Source organism: Paramisgurnus dabryanus, chromosome 9 (genome assembly GCF_030506205.2).
Source record: "Paramisgurnus dabryanus chromosome 9, PD_genome_1.1, whole genome shotgun sequence".
Lineage (NCBI taxonomy): Eukaryota > Metazoa > Chordata > Actinopteri > Cypriniformes > Cobitidae > Paramisgurnus > Paramisgurnus dabryanus.
Window position 1 is genome coordinate 171,824 of NC_133345.1, and position 13,177 is coordinate 185,000.

Consider the following 13,177-nt stretch of genomic DNA (forward strand, 5'->3'; position numbering starts at 1 on the left):
AAGGACGCTTTCATGGGAAAAAATGACATAAAAAAATAATTAATTAATTAAATGCTTACAGCACCTGGTATTCCCAGGCGGTCTCCCATCCAAGTACTAACCAGGCCCGACCCTGCTTGGCTTCCGAGATCAGACGAGAGCGGGCGTGCTCAGGGTGGTGTGGCCGTAAGCGAGTGCTGACTCGCTTCGATAGACACTTCAAGACTTATGTGGCAACGCCATGACATCAGTGAACGCTTACAGAAAGATTGCATTCATGGGAAAAAATGACATAAAAAAATAATTAATTAATTAAATGCTTACAGCACCTGGTATTCCCAGGCGGTCTCCCATCCAAGTACTAACCAGGCCCGACCCTGCTTGGCTTCCGAGATCAGACGAGAGCGGGCGTGCTCAGGGTGGTGTGGCCGTAAGCGAGTGCAGACTCGATTCGAGAGACACTTCAAAACTAATGTGGCAACGCCATGCCATGGGAGAACGCTTACAGAAAGGACGCATTCATGGGAAAATATGACATAAATAAATATTTAATTAATTAAATGCTTACAGCACCTGGTATTCCCAGGCGGTCTCCCATCCAAGTACTAACCAGGCCCGACCCTGCTTGGCTTCCGAGATCAGACGAGAGCGGGCGTGCTCAGGGTGGTGTGGCCGTAAGCGAGTGCTGACTCGCATCGATAGACACTTCAAGACTTATGTGGCAACGCCATGACATCAGTGAACGCTTACAGAAAGATCGCATTCATGGGAAAAAATGACATAAATAATTAATTAATTAAATGCTTACAGAACCTGGTATTCCCAGGCGGTCTCCCATCCAAGTACTAACCAGGCCCGACCCTGCTTGGCTTCCGAGATCAGACGAGAGCGGGCTTGCTCAGGGTGGTGTGGCCGTAAGCGAGTGCTGACTCGATTCGAGAGACACTTCAAAACTAATGTGGCAACGCCATGCCATGGGAGAATGCTTACAGAAAGGACGCATTCATGGGAAAAATGACATAAATAATTAATTAATTAAATGCTTACAGCACTAGGTATTCTCAGGCGGTCTTCCATCCAAGTACTAACCAGGCCCGACCCTGCTTGGCTTCCGAGATCAGACGAGAGCGGGCGTGCTCAGGGTGGTGTGGCCGTAAACGAGTGCTGACTCGATTCGAGAGACACTTCAAGGCTAATGTGGCAACGCAATGACATCGGTAAATGGTTACAGAAAGGACGCATTCATGGGAAAAAATGACATAAAAAAATAATTAATTAATTAAAGGCGGAGTCCATGATGTTTGAAAGCCAGTGTTGATATTTGAAATCGCCTAAACAAACACGCCCCTACCCCAATAGAATCTGGACCTTCTGTTGATAGACCCGCCCCACACATACGCAACCCGGCATTTGATTTGATTTGATTGGCTATAAGTGTGTTTTGGTAGTCGGCCCGTCTCCTTTTCCAAACCGTTTTTCAAACATCGTGGACTCCGCCTTTAAATGCTTACAGCACCTGGTATTCCCAGGCGGTCTCCCATCCAAGTACTAACCAGGCCCGACCCTGCTTGGCTTCCGAGATCAGACGAGAGCGGGCGTGCTCAGGGTGGTGTGGCCGTAAGCGAGTGCTGACTCGCTTCGATAGACACTTCAAGACTTATGTGGCAACGCCATGACATCAGTGAACGCTTACAGAAAGATCGCATTCATGGGAAAAAATGAAATAAAAAAATAATTAATTAATTAAATGCTTACAGCACCTGGTATTCCCAGGCGGTCTCCCATCCAAGTACTAACCAGGCCCGACCCTGCTTGGCTTCCGAGATCAGACGAGAGCGGGCGTGCTCAGGGTGGTGTGGCCGTAAGCGAGTGCTGACTCGATTCGAGAGACACTTCAAAACTAATGTGGCAACGCCATGCCATGGGAGAACGCTTACAGAAAGGACGCATTCATGGGAAAAATGACATAAATAATTAATTAATTAAATGCTTACAGCACCAGGTATTCCCAGGCGGTCTCCCATCCAAGTACTAACCAGGCCCGACCCTGCTTGGCTTCCGAGATCAGACGAGAGCGGGCGTGCTCAGGGTGGTGTGGCCGTAAGCGAGTGCAGACTCGATTCGAGAGACACTTCAAAACTAATGTGGCAACGCCATGCCATGGGAGAACGCTTACAGAAAGGACGCATTCATGGGAAAATATGAAATAAATAAATATTTAATTAATTAAATGCTTACAGCACCTGGTATTCCCAGGCGGTCTCCCATCCAAGTACTAACCAGGCCCGACCCTGCTTGGCTTCCGAGATCAGACGAGAGCGGGCGTGCTCAGGGTGGTGTGGCCGTAAGCGAGTGCGGACTTGATTCGAGAGACACTTCAAAACTAATGTGGCAACGCCATGCCATGGGAGAACGCTTACAGAAAGGACTCATTCATGGGAAAAAAAGACATAAAAAAATTATTAATTAATTAAATGCTTACAGCACCTGGTATTCCCAGGCGGTCTCCCATCCAAGTACTAACCAGGCCCGACACTGCTTGGCTTCCGAGATCAGACGAGAGCGGGCGTGCTCAGGGTGGTGTGGCCGTAAGCGAGTGCTGACTCGCTTCGATAGACACTTCAAGACTTATGTGGCAACGCCATGACATCAGTGAACGCTTACAGAAAGATCGCATTCATGGGAAAAAATGACATAAATAATTAATTAATTAAATGCTTACAGAACCTGGTATTCCCAGGCGGTCTCCCATCCAAGTACTAACCAGGCCCGACCCTGCTTGGCTTCCGAGATCAGACGAGAGCGGGCTTGCTCAGGGTGGTGTGGCCGTAAGCGAGTGCTGACTCGATTCGAGAGACACTTCAAAACTAATGTGGCAACGCCATGCCATGGGAGAACGCTTACAGAAAGGACGCATTCATGGGAAAATATGACATAAATAAATATTTAATTAATTAAATGCTTACAGCACCTGGTTTTCCCAGGCGGTCTCCCATCCAAGTACTAACCAGGCCCGACCCTGCTTGGCTTCCGAGATCAGACGAGAGCGGGCGTGCTCAGGGTGGTGTGGCCGTAAGCGAGAGCGGACTTGATTCGAGAGACACTTCAAAACTAATGTGGCAACGCCATGCCATGGGAGAACGCTTACAGAAAGGACGCATTCATGGGAAAAAATGACATAAAAAAATTATTAATTAATTAAATGCTTACAGCACCTGGTATTCCCAGGCGGTCTCCCATCCAAGTACTAACCAGGCCCGACCCTGCTTGGCTTCCGAGATCAGACGAGAGCGGGCGTGCTCAGGGTGGTGTGGCCGTAAGCGAGTGCGGACTTGATTCGAGAGACACTTCAAAACTAATGTGGCAACGCCATGCCATGGGAGAATGCTTACAGTAAGGACGCATTCATGGGAAAAATGACATAAATAATTAATTAATTAAATTCTTACAGCACCAGGTATTCCCAGGCGGTCTCCCATCCAAGTACTAACCAGGCCCGACCCTGCTTCGCTTCCGAGATCAGACGAGAGCGGGCGTGCTCAGGATGGTGTGGCCGTAAACGAGTGCTGACTCGATTCGAGAGACACTTCAAGGCTAATGTGGCAACGCAATGACATCGGTAAATGGTTACAGAAAGGACGCATTCATGGGAAAAAATGACATAAAAAAAATAATTAATTAATTAAATGCTTACAGCACCTGGTATTCCCAGGCGGTCTCCCATCCAAGTACTAACCAGGCCCGACCCTGCTTGGCTTCCGAGATCAGACGAGAGCGGGCGTGCTCAGGGTGGTGTGGCCGTAAGCGAGTGCTGACTCGATTCGAGAGACACTTCAAGGCTAATGTGGCAACGCAATGACATCGATAAATGGTTACAGAAAGGACGCATTCATGGGAAAAAATGACATAAAAAAAATTATTAATTAATTAAATGCTTACAACACCTGGTATTCCCAGGCGGTCTCCCATCCAAGTACTAACCAGGCCCGACCCTGCTTGGCTTCCGAGATCAGACGAGAGCGGGCGTGCTCAGGGTGGTGTGGCCGTAAGCGAGTGCTGACTCGCTTCGATAGACACTTCAAGACTTATGTGGCAACGCCATGACATCAGTGAACGCTTACAGAAAGATCGCATTCATGGGAAAAAATGACATAATTAATTAATTAAATGCTTACAGAACCTGGTATTCCCAGGCGGTCTCCCATCCAAGTACTAACCAGGCCCGACCCTGCTTGGCTTCCGAGATCAGACGAGAGCGGGCTTGCTCAGGGTGGTGTGGCCGTAAGCGAGTGCTGACTCGATTCGAGAGACACTTCAAAACTAATGTGGCAACGCCATGCCATGGGAGAACGCTTACAGAAAGGACACATTCATGGGAAAAATGACATAAATAATTAATTAATTAAATGCTTACAGCACCAGGTATTCCCAGGCGGTCTCCCATCCAAGTTCTAAACAGGCCCGACCCTGCTTGGCTTCCGAGATCAGACGAGAGCGGGCATGCTCAGGGTGGTGTGGCCGTAAGCGAGTGCGGACTTGATTCGAGAGACACTTCAAAACTAATGTGGCAACGCCATGCCATGGGAGAATGCTTACAGTAAGGATGCATTCATGGGAAAAATGACATAAATAATTAATTAATTAAATTCTTACAGCACCAGGTATTCCCAGGCGGTCTCCCATCCAAGTACTAACCAGGCCCGACCCTGCTTCGCTTCCGAGATCAGACGAGAGCGGGCGTGCTCAGGATGGTGTGGCCGTAAACGAGTGCTGACTCGCTTCGATAGACACTTCAAGACTTATGTGGCAACGCCATGACATCAGTGAACGCCTACAGAAAGATCGCATTCATGGGAAAAAATGACATAAAAAAATAATTAATTAATTAAATGCTTACAGCACCTGGTATTCCCAGGCGGTCTCCCATCCAAGTACTAACCAGGCCCGACCCTGCTTGGCTTCCGAGATCAGACGAGAGCGGGCGTGCTCAGGGTGGTGTGGCCGTAAGCGAGTGCTGACTCGATTCGAGAGACACTTCAAGGCTAATGTGGCAACGCAATGACATCGGTAAATGGTTACAGAAAGGACGCATTCATGGGAAAAAATGACATAAAAAAAATTATTAATTAATTAAATGCTTACAGCACCTGGTATTTCCAGGCGGTCTCCCATCCAAGAACTAACCAGGCCCGACCCTGCTTGGCTTCCGAGATCAGACGAGAGCGGGCGTGCTCAGGGTGGTGTGGCCGTAAGCGAGTGCAGACTCGATTCGAGAGACACTTCAAAACTAATGTGGCAACGCCATGCCATGGGAGAACGCTTACAGAAAGGACGCATTCATGGGAAAATATGACATAAATAAATATTTAATTAATTAAATGCTTACAGCACCTGGTATTCCCAGGCGGTCTCCCATCCAAGTACTAACCAGGCCCGACCCTGCTTGGCTTCCGAGATCAGACGAGAGCGGGCGTGCTCAGGGTGGTGTGGCCGTAAGCGAGTGCGGACTTGATTCGAGAGACACTTCAAAACTAATGTGGCAACGCCATGCCATGGGAGAACGCTTACAGAAAGGACGCATTCATGGGAAAAAATGACATAAAAAAATTATTAATTAATTAAATGCTTACAGCACCTGGTATTCCCAGGCGGTCTCCCATCCAAGTACTAACCAGGCCCGACCCTGCTTGGCTTCCGAGATCAGACGAGAGCGGGCGTGCTCAGGGTGGTGTGGCCGTAAGCGAGTGCTGACTCGCTTCGATAGACACTTCAAGACTTATGTGGCAACGCCATGACATCAGTGAACGCTTACAGAAAGATCGCATTCATGGGAAAAAATGACATAAATAATTAATTAATTAAATGCTTACAGCACCAGGTATTCCCAGGCGGTCTCCCATCCAAGTACTAACCAGGCCCGACCCTGCTTGGCTTCCGAGATCAGACGAGAGCGGGCGTGCTCAGGGTGGTGTGGCCGTAAACGAGTGCTGACTCGATTCGAGAGACACTTCAAGGCTAATGTGGCAACGCAATGACATCGGTAAATGGTTACAGAAAGGACGCATTCATGGGAAAAAATGACATAAAAAATAATTAATTAATTAAATGCTTACAGCACCTGGTATTCCCAGGCGGTCTCCCATCCAAGTACTAACCAGGCCCGACCCTGCTTGGCTTCCGAGATCAGACGAGAGCGGGCGTGCTCAGGGTGGTGTGACCGTAAGCGAGTGCTGGCTCGCTTCGATAGACACTTCAAGACTTATGTGGCAACGCCATGACATCAGTGAACGCTTACAGAAAGATCGCATTCATGGGAAAAAATGACATAAAAAAATAATTAATTAATTAAATGCTTACAGTTTTTTTTTTTCAATTCAATTTTATTTATATAGCGCTTTTCACAAAAGTCAATTGTTTCAAAGCAGCTTTACATAAATAGAAGCAGTGAAAAGCACAGAAAACGACAGATAGCACAACAGAATACATGATAGCATGAGCAGTTAAATTTGCTGTGGCTATGACTCAATATTATAATTGCACGTATTACTAAAGCAACGTATAGAAGAGGAAGCTAGGTAAAGCCCAAAAAGGCTGCCTCCCCGGGGTGGAAAAACCCCCTAGGAGAAAAAAAACCCCGGGCTTTTATCCGAGGAAAAATAAGTCCTAGGAGGGAAAAACCCTTGGGAGAACGGAAATGGAGATTTAGCGGAGATTAAGCGGTTCTGCCGGTGATCGTTGGTCAGGTATCAGCTGGGCATAACGTTGAAGGACAGCCAGTAGATCAGAGGTGTGCCGACTTTCACATCTACCGGGACTGGGTCTGTTTGTCTCGTCCTCGGGTCGAGGACGAGACAGGGAGAGAAAAACAAAATCGTATTAGCGTAGCGGCCGTTCATATGTATTGAAGTGTCACACAGTGATGTGGTTTAACTCAGCTTAGTTCCAGACAGACTAAATATTGCGGCATAATTATGTTATCCACAGTTGAGGATTTAGCAAATTGGGGGCCCAATGCGAGGGTATATATGGTAAATAAGGGTCACCTTCCGATCTTTAAGAGAAAATGAAACCTGACGACCCGTTTGACTAAGGCCTAAAGCCCCACTGTCGTCGTTAATGCAGGTTCAGTGGCAAACGGGTCTATATTGTATACCATTTACAGGACCAGGAGAAAACGCCAAAAACATCGCAACCCGACCATACGTGCTAACCCGTTTGACTAAGGCCGGAAGCCCCACTGTCGTCGTTAATGCAGGTTCAGTGGCAAACGGGTCTGTATGGCATACTATTCATAAGACTTACGATAGCGCCAAAATCGCAACCCGACCATACATACCAACCCGTTTGACTAAGGCTTGAGGCCCCACTGTCGTCGTTAATGCAGGTTCAGTGGCAAACGGGTCTGTATGGCATACTATTCACAAGACACACGAAAGCGCGAAAAACGCAACCCGACCATACATACCAACCCGTTTGACTAAGGCTGGAGGCCCCACTGTCGTCGTTAATGCAGGTTCAGTGGCAAACGGGTCTGTATGGCATACTATTCACAAGACACACGAAAGCGCGAAAAACGCAACCCGACCATACATACCAACCCGTTTGACTAAGGCTGGAGGCCCCACTGTCGTCGTTAATGCAGGTTCAGTGGCAAACGGGTCTGTATGGCATACTATTCATAAGACTTACGATAGCGCCAAAATCGCAACCCGACCATACGTGCCAACCCGTTTGACTAAGGCTGGAGGCCCCACTGTCGTCGTTAATGCAGGTTCAGTGGCAAACGGGTATGTATGGCATACTATTCACAAGACACACGAATGCGCGAAAAACGCAACCCGACCATACATACCAACCCGTTTGACTAAGGCTGGAGGCCCCACTGTCGTCGTTAATGCAGGTTCAGTGGCAAACGGGTCTGTATGGCATACTATTCATAAGACTTACGATAGCGCCAAAATCGCAACCCGACCATACGTGCCAACCCGTTTGACTAAGGCTGGAGGCCCCACTGTCGTCGTTAATGCAGGTTCAGTGGCAAACGGGTATGTATGGCATACTATTCACAAGACACACGAAAGCGCGAAAAACGCAACCCGACCATACATACCAACCCGTTTGACTAAGGCTGGAGGCCCCACTGTCGTCGTTAATGCAGGTTCAGTGGCAAACGGGTCTGTATGGCATACTATTCACAAGACACACGAAAGCACCAAAATCGCAACCCGACCATACGTGCCAAACCGTTTGACTAAGGCCGGAAGCCCCACTGTCGTCGTTAATGCATGTTCAGTGGCAAACGGTGGCAAACTATTTAATGCAATTCATTTTAAGTGTTCATGCAGAAAAGGTTTTTATTTATTTATTTGGTTGGTCTGTGTTATGACCGTGAGTGCTTTGTTCCGTGAAAATAACTATTGCGAGTTAAGAACCTTTACTAGACAAATTATGCGAATGCTTTGTTGAAGAGAAAAGTTTTAAGTCTAGATTTAAAATGATCGACTGTGTCTGATTCTCGGACATCGGTTGGTAAATCATTCCAGAGCTTAGGGGCTAAGTAGGAAAAGGATCTTCCACTTTTAGACACTTTTGATAGTCTAGGGATAATCAATAGGCCAGAATTTTGCGACCGTAGTGTGCGTGATGGATTGTATTCTGATAGTAATTCTCTAAGATATGAGGGTGCTAAGCCATTTAAAGCTTTGTAGGTGATTAGTGATATTTTAAATTGGATGCGATATTTAACTGGTAGCCAGTGTAAAGATGCCAGAATTGGGCTTATGTGGTCATACTTCTTAGATCGAGTAAGTACCCTTGCAGAAGCGTTTTGAACTAGCTGAAGCTTGTTGACCTGATTTGAATGGCATCCCCCGAGTAGCGAGTTACAATAGTCTATTCTAGAGGTCATAAAAGCATGAATAAGCTTCTCTGCGTCAGATGTAGACAGTATATGGCGTATTTTTGAGATATTTCTAAGATGGAAGAATGCTGTGCGGCAGACGTTGGCGATATGACTATCAAAGGATAAGTTGCTGTCGAACATCACACCTAAGTTCCTAACCGTGGAAGATGGCACCACAGTACAGCCATCTATGTGCAATTTGTAATCTGACATATTATGTTTGTAGCGATTTGGTTCAATAATAAGTACCTCTGTCTTATTGGAGTTGAGCTTAAGAAAGTTATGTGCCATCCAGTCACTAACATCGCTAATGCAGTCTTTTAGTTTAGAAAACGTGTGTGTTTCGCTGGGATGCGAGGAGATGTAAAGCTGGGTATCATCCGCATAGCAGTGAAAACTTATGTTATGTTTCCTGATAATGTCTCCTAGGGGTAACATGTATAACGAGAACAGGATAGGACCTAAAACTGATCCCTGCGGTACACCGTATTTAACCAGGGAGTGATATGACTCTTCCTCATTTACATAAACAAAGTGATAGCGATTGGTTAGATATGACCTAAACCAGGCTAGCGCCTGACCACTGATACCAACATAGTTTTCTAGTCTATTGAGTAGGATTCTGTGGTCTATTGTGTCAAATGCTGCACTAAGGTCTAGTAATATAAGAATTGAGATTTCACCACGATCGGATGTTAATAGGAGGTCATTTGTAACTCTAAGCAACGCTGTCTCTGTGCTATGGTGGGGCCTGAATCCTGATTGGAACTTTTCATATGTACTATTATTTGTCAAGAATGTGCGTAACTGGCTTGCCACTACCTTTTCTAATATTTTCGAAAGAAAAGGGAGATTTGAGATTGGTCTAAAGTTATTAAGTTCTCCTTGGTCAAGCTGTGGTTTTTTATTCAGCGGTTTAATAACTGCTAGTTTGAAAGCTGTTGGAACGTATCCTATTTCTAGCGATGAGTTAAAGATATTTAGAACCGGGGTTGACACTACAGGGAATACCTCTTTAAGTAGTTTTGTGGGAACGGGGTCTAATATACAGGACGATGATTTGGATGATGTGACTAGTTTAGAGAGCTCATCTATTGTAGTAGGTTTAAATGAATCAAGATGTTCGTATGGTAGTCTAGTGTTAAGTGAACTAATGGGTAGAGTGGTGGCTGCCTGGGTAGCTACGATGTTTTCCCTAATAGCCGAAATTTTGTTAGAAAAGAAGTTCATGAAGTCGTTACTATTGTGTTGAAGTTTACTATTGGTTTCTGTTTGTTCTTTGTTTCTAGTCAGTTTCGCAACTGTGCTAAAGAGGAAACGAGGGTTATTATGATTCTCATTTATAAGCTTGCTAAGATATGTAGATCTGGCGGTTTTAATAGCCTGTCTGTAGTGTTTAACACTCTGTTTCCATGCTGCGCGCCATACTTCTAACTTTGTGCTTCTATAATTTCTTTCCATTTTTCTAGCTGCCTTTTTAAGAGCTGCTGTGTGATGGTCATACCATGGAGCTGGCGGTTTTTCTTTGAATCTCTTTTTTCGAATGGGAGCAACGGCATCCAATGTGTTAGAACAGACATTGTTTAGGTTTTCTATTTCAATATCTAGATCGTCACAGTTATCTGCTACATGTTTCATTTGGGACAGGTCTGGAAGAGTGCTAATAAAGCTATCTTTAGTGGTGGAAATTATTGTTCTGGCTAGTCGGTAGCATGTTGTAGATTGAGTGATCCTATCTAGAAGTACAGTGTATGACACAAGGTAATGGTCAGAAACTGCATCACTCTGAGGTGATATTTCGACGTCATTAATATTGAGTCCGAGTGACAGAATTAAGTCTAATGTGTGATTACGAGTATGCGTTGGCCCTGTCACGTTTTGTCTAATATTGAGAGAATTTAGAACATCTATAAACGCACGTCCTAATGCGTCTTTTGGGTTGTCCACATGGACATTAAAATCACCAACAATAAGAGCTTTATCTACAGTGACTACAAGCTCAGACAGGAAATTTGCTATTTCTTTAAGGAAATCTGCATGGTGGCCCGGTGGTCTATAGATTGTCGCTAAAGCAAAAGAAAGCTGTTTGTGGTTACGATCAGTTATTTCCATATTTAACAACATTACTTCAAATGATTTAAATTTTAGCTCAGATTTTTGGTTTACTTTAAACATTGTGTTGTATATTGTAGCTACACCACCCCCTCTCCCCTTTAATCGAGGTTCGTGTTTATAATAATAGTCTTGTGGGGTGGATTCATTTAAACTAATGTAGTCGTCTGCTTTAAGCCAGGTTTCTGTTAAACAGAGTACATCTAAGTTTTGGTCTGTAATTATTTCATTGACAATAGGTTCTTTATTGGTAAGCGATCTAATGTTAAGAAGGCCGAATTTTAAGATTCGAGATTCATCTGTTAATGTATTGTTTTCTAATTTTATTTGAATCAGATTTGTACCAGATGTAACAAGCGGTGCCCTGTATTTATTTGTTCGGGGAACAGATACAGTTGAAATGTGCTGATATTTCGGTAAGATTGACTCGAAGTGCTGGGATATAAGTGGTCTTGACATATCACGGCAGCTAACAGATGGACGGTTAAGCCGATCCGTCTGTTTCCTGACCTGGGCCCTGGATAGTCATACTATATCAGAATTAAGACTATTGATCAGATTTTTAGTGAGTATAGCACTTCCTTCCGATGACGGATGAAGGCCATCTCGGGTTAGGAGAAATGGTCTTCCCCAGAAATGCTTCCAATTGTCTATAAACCCTACGTTATGCTGAGGGCACCACTTTGACATCCATCCATTGAGAGACACTAATCTACTATGTGTTTCATCTCCCCGGTAGGCGGGGAGGGGACCAGAGCATATTACATTGTCTGACATTGTTTTTGCAATTTCACACATCTCCTTAATATTATCTTTGGTGATTTCCGACTGGCGGAGCCTAGTGTCATTCGTGCCGGCGTGAATAACAATCTTAGAAAACTTCCGCTTAGCATTAGCCAGCACTGAGTATAGAATCTCCAATGACCAGGGCACTTTTAAAAGGTGTTTCAGCTGGTATACTCCTTAGGGGATCGAATCTGTTAGAAATTGTCGTTACGTTATGGGTCTTAGAAGGACGCCTTATATGACTATGCCGCCTAACAGTCACCCAGTTTGACCGCCGACTTGACTCTGATGACGGAACCGAGCCATGTGTATTTTGATAAACACTATGCGCGCTCGATACAGTATTTGTAATATTTATATTAGCATCTGATGTCGGAATTAGCCATTAGTCTTTTCGCTCGATAGATTATTTGCGACAGTAACATTAGCGGTTTTGCTATCCTCAACTAGCGTTCGGATGCGCGATTCTAGTTCAGCAACCTTCTCAGTTAACCTTAATACTTCAATACACTTAGTGCATGTAAACCCCTCTATGCTAACAGCAGAAGCTAAACTATACATGTGGCAAGTAGTACATGTTACAATAACAAGCGGAGTCTTACCGCTTTCATGCTGGGCGATGGCGTCTTCGTTTACCTGAACGCGGTCCCCGGAGCTGCATCGCGTGGGGTGTTCGGTTGTGACATGCCTCGGTCGCCTGCGAACGTCTGGGGCCAGGGTGATGTTTGGCTTGCCGAATCTACGAAGGCCGGGCAGCGGTTCCTCCACAGCTTCCCGATCGCTTTCATGTCGTTCACGGTCCGTGAAGCTGCATCGCGTGGAATGCATGTTTGTTGCTCGCTTGTGGACGTCGGAAGGCAGGCTGAAGTGGGCGCTGTACCTCGCCTTGGATCTGCTAAAACCGGGAAACAACTCCTCCACAGCTTCCCGCTCAGGTGAGGATAGGTCAGAAAAGCATATATCAGATGAATCCGCCATTAGATCGGAAAATGCTAGCTTCAGCCTCCACCGTGTGGATGCTAGCGGGCTATAGCTAACAACACTGGGTGTTTATTAGTGATAAATAGTTTCACGTGGTAGTACTGCTCAATAATCGTCACGGTAAAGTATTCCTATGTAAAACTAATAAGTTATATTATATAAATAGGAATAAGATGGTAAAAAAAAGCTTTTAGATGATGAACTCGACGGAGCGCAGCACCTGGTATTACCAGGCGGTCTCCCATCCAAGTACTAACCAGGCCCGACCCTGCTTGGCTTCCGAGATCAGACGAGAGCGGGCGTGCTCAGGGTGGTGTGGCCGTAAGCGAGTGCGGACTTGATTCGAGAGACACTTCAAAACTAATGTGGCAACGCCATGCCATGGGAGAACGCTTACAGAAAGGACGCATTCATGGG

General features: G+C 45.6%; 17 non-coding genes and 9 pseudogenes across 17 annotated transcripts; all 26 read right to left on the minus strand.

The window, feature by feature from the left end:
- Positions 1–52: 52 nt before the first annotated feature.
- On the minus strand, positions 53–171 carry LOC135759580 (5S ribosomal RNA). Its single transcript, XR_010536860.1, has one exon. It is a non-coding gene; the product is annotated as a 5S ribosomal RNA (ribosomal RNA).
- A 125-nt stretch (positions 172–296) lies between these two features.
- LOC135759581 (5S ribosomal RNA) lies at positions 297–415 on the minus strand. Its single transcript, XR_010536861.1, has one exon. It is a non-coding gene; the product is annotated as a 5S ribosomal RNA (ribosomal RNA).
- Positions 416–540: 125 nt separating this feature from the next.
- LOC135759582 (5S ribosomal RNA) lies at positions 541–659 on the minus strand. The gene has a single exon (XR_010536862.1). It is a non-coding gene; the product is annotated as a 5S ribosomal RNA (ribosomal RNA).
- Positions 660–780: 121 nt separating this feature from the next.
- LOC135759354 (5S ribosomal RNA) lies at positions 781–899 on the minus strand (annotated as a pseudogene).
- A 120-nt stretch (positions 900–1,019) lies between these two features.
- On the minus strand, positions 1,020–1,138 carry LOC135759420 (5S ribosomal RNA; annotated as a pseudogene).
- A 345-nt stretch (positions 1,139–1,483) lies between these two features.
- LOC135759583 (5S ribosomal RNA) lies at positions 1,484–1,602 on the minus strand. The gene has a single exon (XR_010536863.1). It is a non-coding gene; the product is annotated as a 5S ribosomal RNA (ribosomal RNA).
- Positions 1,603–1,727: 125 nt separating this feature from the next.
- LOC135759585 (5S ribosomal RNA) lies at positions 1,728–1,846 on the minus strand. Its single transcript, XR_010536864.1, has one exon. It is a non-coding gene; the product is annotated as a 5S ribosomal RNA (ribosomal RNA).
- A 120-nt stretch (positions 1,847–1,966) lies between these two features.
- LOC135759758 (5S ribosomal RNA) lies at positions 1,967–2,085 on the minus strand. Its single transcript, XR_010537032.1, has one exon. It is a non-coding gene; the product is annotated as a 5S ribosomal RNA (ribosomal RNA).
- A 125-nt stretch (positions 2,086–2,210) lies between these two features.
- On the minus strand, positions 2,211–2,329 carry LOC135759586 (5S ribosomal RNA). Its single transcript, XR_010536865.1, has one exon. It is a non-coding gene; the product is annotated as a 5S ribosomal RNA (ribosomal RNA).
- Positions 2,330–2,454: 125 nt separating this feature from the next.
- Positions 2,455–2,573, minus strand: LOC135759131 (5S ribosomal RNA). Its single transcript, XR_010536688.1, has one exon. It is a non-coding gene; the product is annotated as a 5S ribosomal RNA (ribosomal RNA).
- A 121-nt stretch (positions 2,574–2,694) lies between these two features.
- LOC135759355 (5S ribosomal RNA) lies at positions 2,695–2,813 on the minus strand (annotated as a pseudogene).
- Positions 2,814–2,938: 125 nt separating this feature from the next.
- LOC135759787 (5S ribosomal RNA) lies at positions 2,939–3,057 on the minus strand. Its single transcript, XR_010537061.1, has one exon. It is a non-coding gene; the product is annotated as a 5S ribosomal RNA (ribosomal RNA).
- Positions 3,058–3,182: 125 nt separating this feature from the next.
- LOC135759587 (5S ribosomal RNA) lies at positions 3,183–3,301 on the minus strand. Its single transcript, XR_010536866.1, has one exon. It is a non-coding gene; the product is annotated as a 5S ribosomal RNA (ribosomal RNA).
- Positions 3,302–3,421: 120 nt separating this feature from the next.
- Positions 3,422–3,540, minus strand: LOC135759278 (5S ribosomal RNA; annotated as a pseudogene).
- A 126-nt stretch (positions 3,541–3,666) lies between these two features.
- Positions 3,667–3,785, minus strand: LOC135759588 (5S ribosomal RNA). Its single transcript, XR_010536867.1, has one exon. It is a non-coding gene; the product is annotated as a 5S ribosomal RNA (ribosomal RNA).
- Positions 3,786–3,911: 126 nt separating this feature from the next.
- On the minus strand, positions 3,912–4,030 carry LOC135759927 (5S ribosomal RNA). Its single transcript, XR_010537195.1, has one exon. It is a non-coding gene; the product is annotated as a 5S ribosomal RNA (ribosomal RNA).
- Positions 4,031–4,147: 117 nt separating this feature from the next.
- On the minus strand, positions 4,148–4,266 carry LOC135759356 (5S ribosomal RNA; annotated as a pseudogene).
- Positions 4,267–4,386: 120 nt separating this feature from the next.
- LOC135759466 (5S ribosomal RNA) lies at positions 4,387–4,505 on the minus strand (annotated as a pseudogene).
- A 120-nt stretch (positions 4,506–4,625) lies between these two features.
- LOC135759279 (5S ribosomal RNA) lies at positions 4,626–4,744 on the minus strand (annotated as a pseudogene).
- Positions 4,745–4,869: 125 nt separating this feature from the next.
- LOC135759589 (5S ribosomal RNA) lies at positions 4,870–4,988 on the minus strand. The gene has a single exon (XR_010536868.1). It is a non-coding gene; the product is annotated as a 5S ribosomal RNA (ribosomal RNA).
- A 126-nt stretch (positions 4,989–5,114) lies between these two features.
- Positions 5,115–5,233, minus strand: LOC135759312 (5S ribosomal RNA; annotated as a pseudogene).
- Positions 5,234–5,358: 125 nt separating this feature from the next.
- LOC135759591 (5S ribosomal RNA) lies at positions 5,359–5,477 on the minus strand. The gene has a single exon (XR_010536870.1). It is a non-coding gene; the product is annotated as a 5S ribosomal RNA (ribosomal RNA).
- Positions 5,478–5,602: 125 nt separating this feature from the next.
- On the minus strand, positions 5,603–5,721 carry LOC135759592 (5S ribosomal RNA). The gene has a single exon (XR_010536871.1). It is a non-coding gene; the product is annotated as a 5S ribosomal RNA (ribosomal RNA).
- Positions 5,722–5,842: 121 nt separating this feature from the next.
- On the minus strand, positions 5,843–5,961 carry LOC135759888 (5S ribosomal RNA). Its single transcript, XR_010537158.1, has one exon. It is a non-coding gene; the product is annotated as a 5S ribosomal RNA (ribosomal RNA).
- A 124-nt stretch (positions 5,962–6,085) lies between these two features.
- LOC135759840 (5S ribosomal RNA) lies at positions 6,086–6,204 on the minus strand. The gene has a single exon (XR_010537112.1). It is a non-coding gene; the product is annotated as a 5S ribosomal RNA (ribosomal RNA).
- Positions 6,205–12,968: 6,764 nt separating this feature from the next.
- On the minus strand, positions 12,969–13,087 carry LOC135759510 (5S ribosomal RNA; annotated as a pseudogene).
- Between the last annotated feature and the right edge of the window lie 90 nt (positions 13,088–13,177).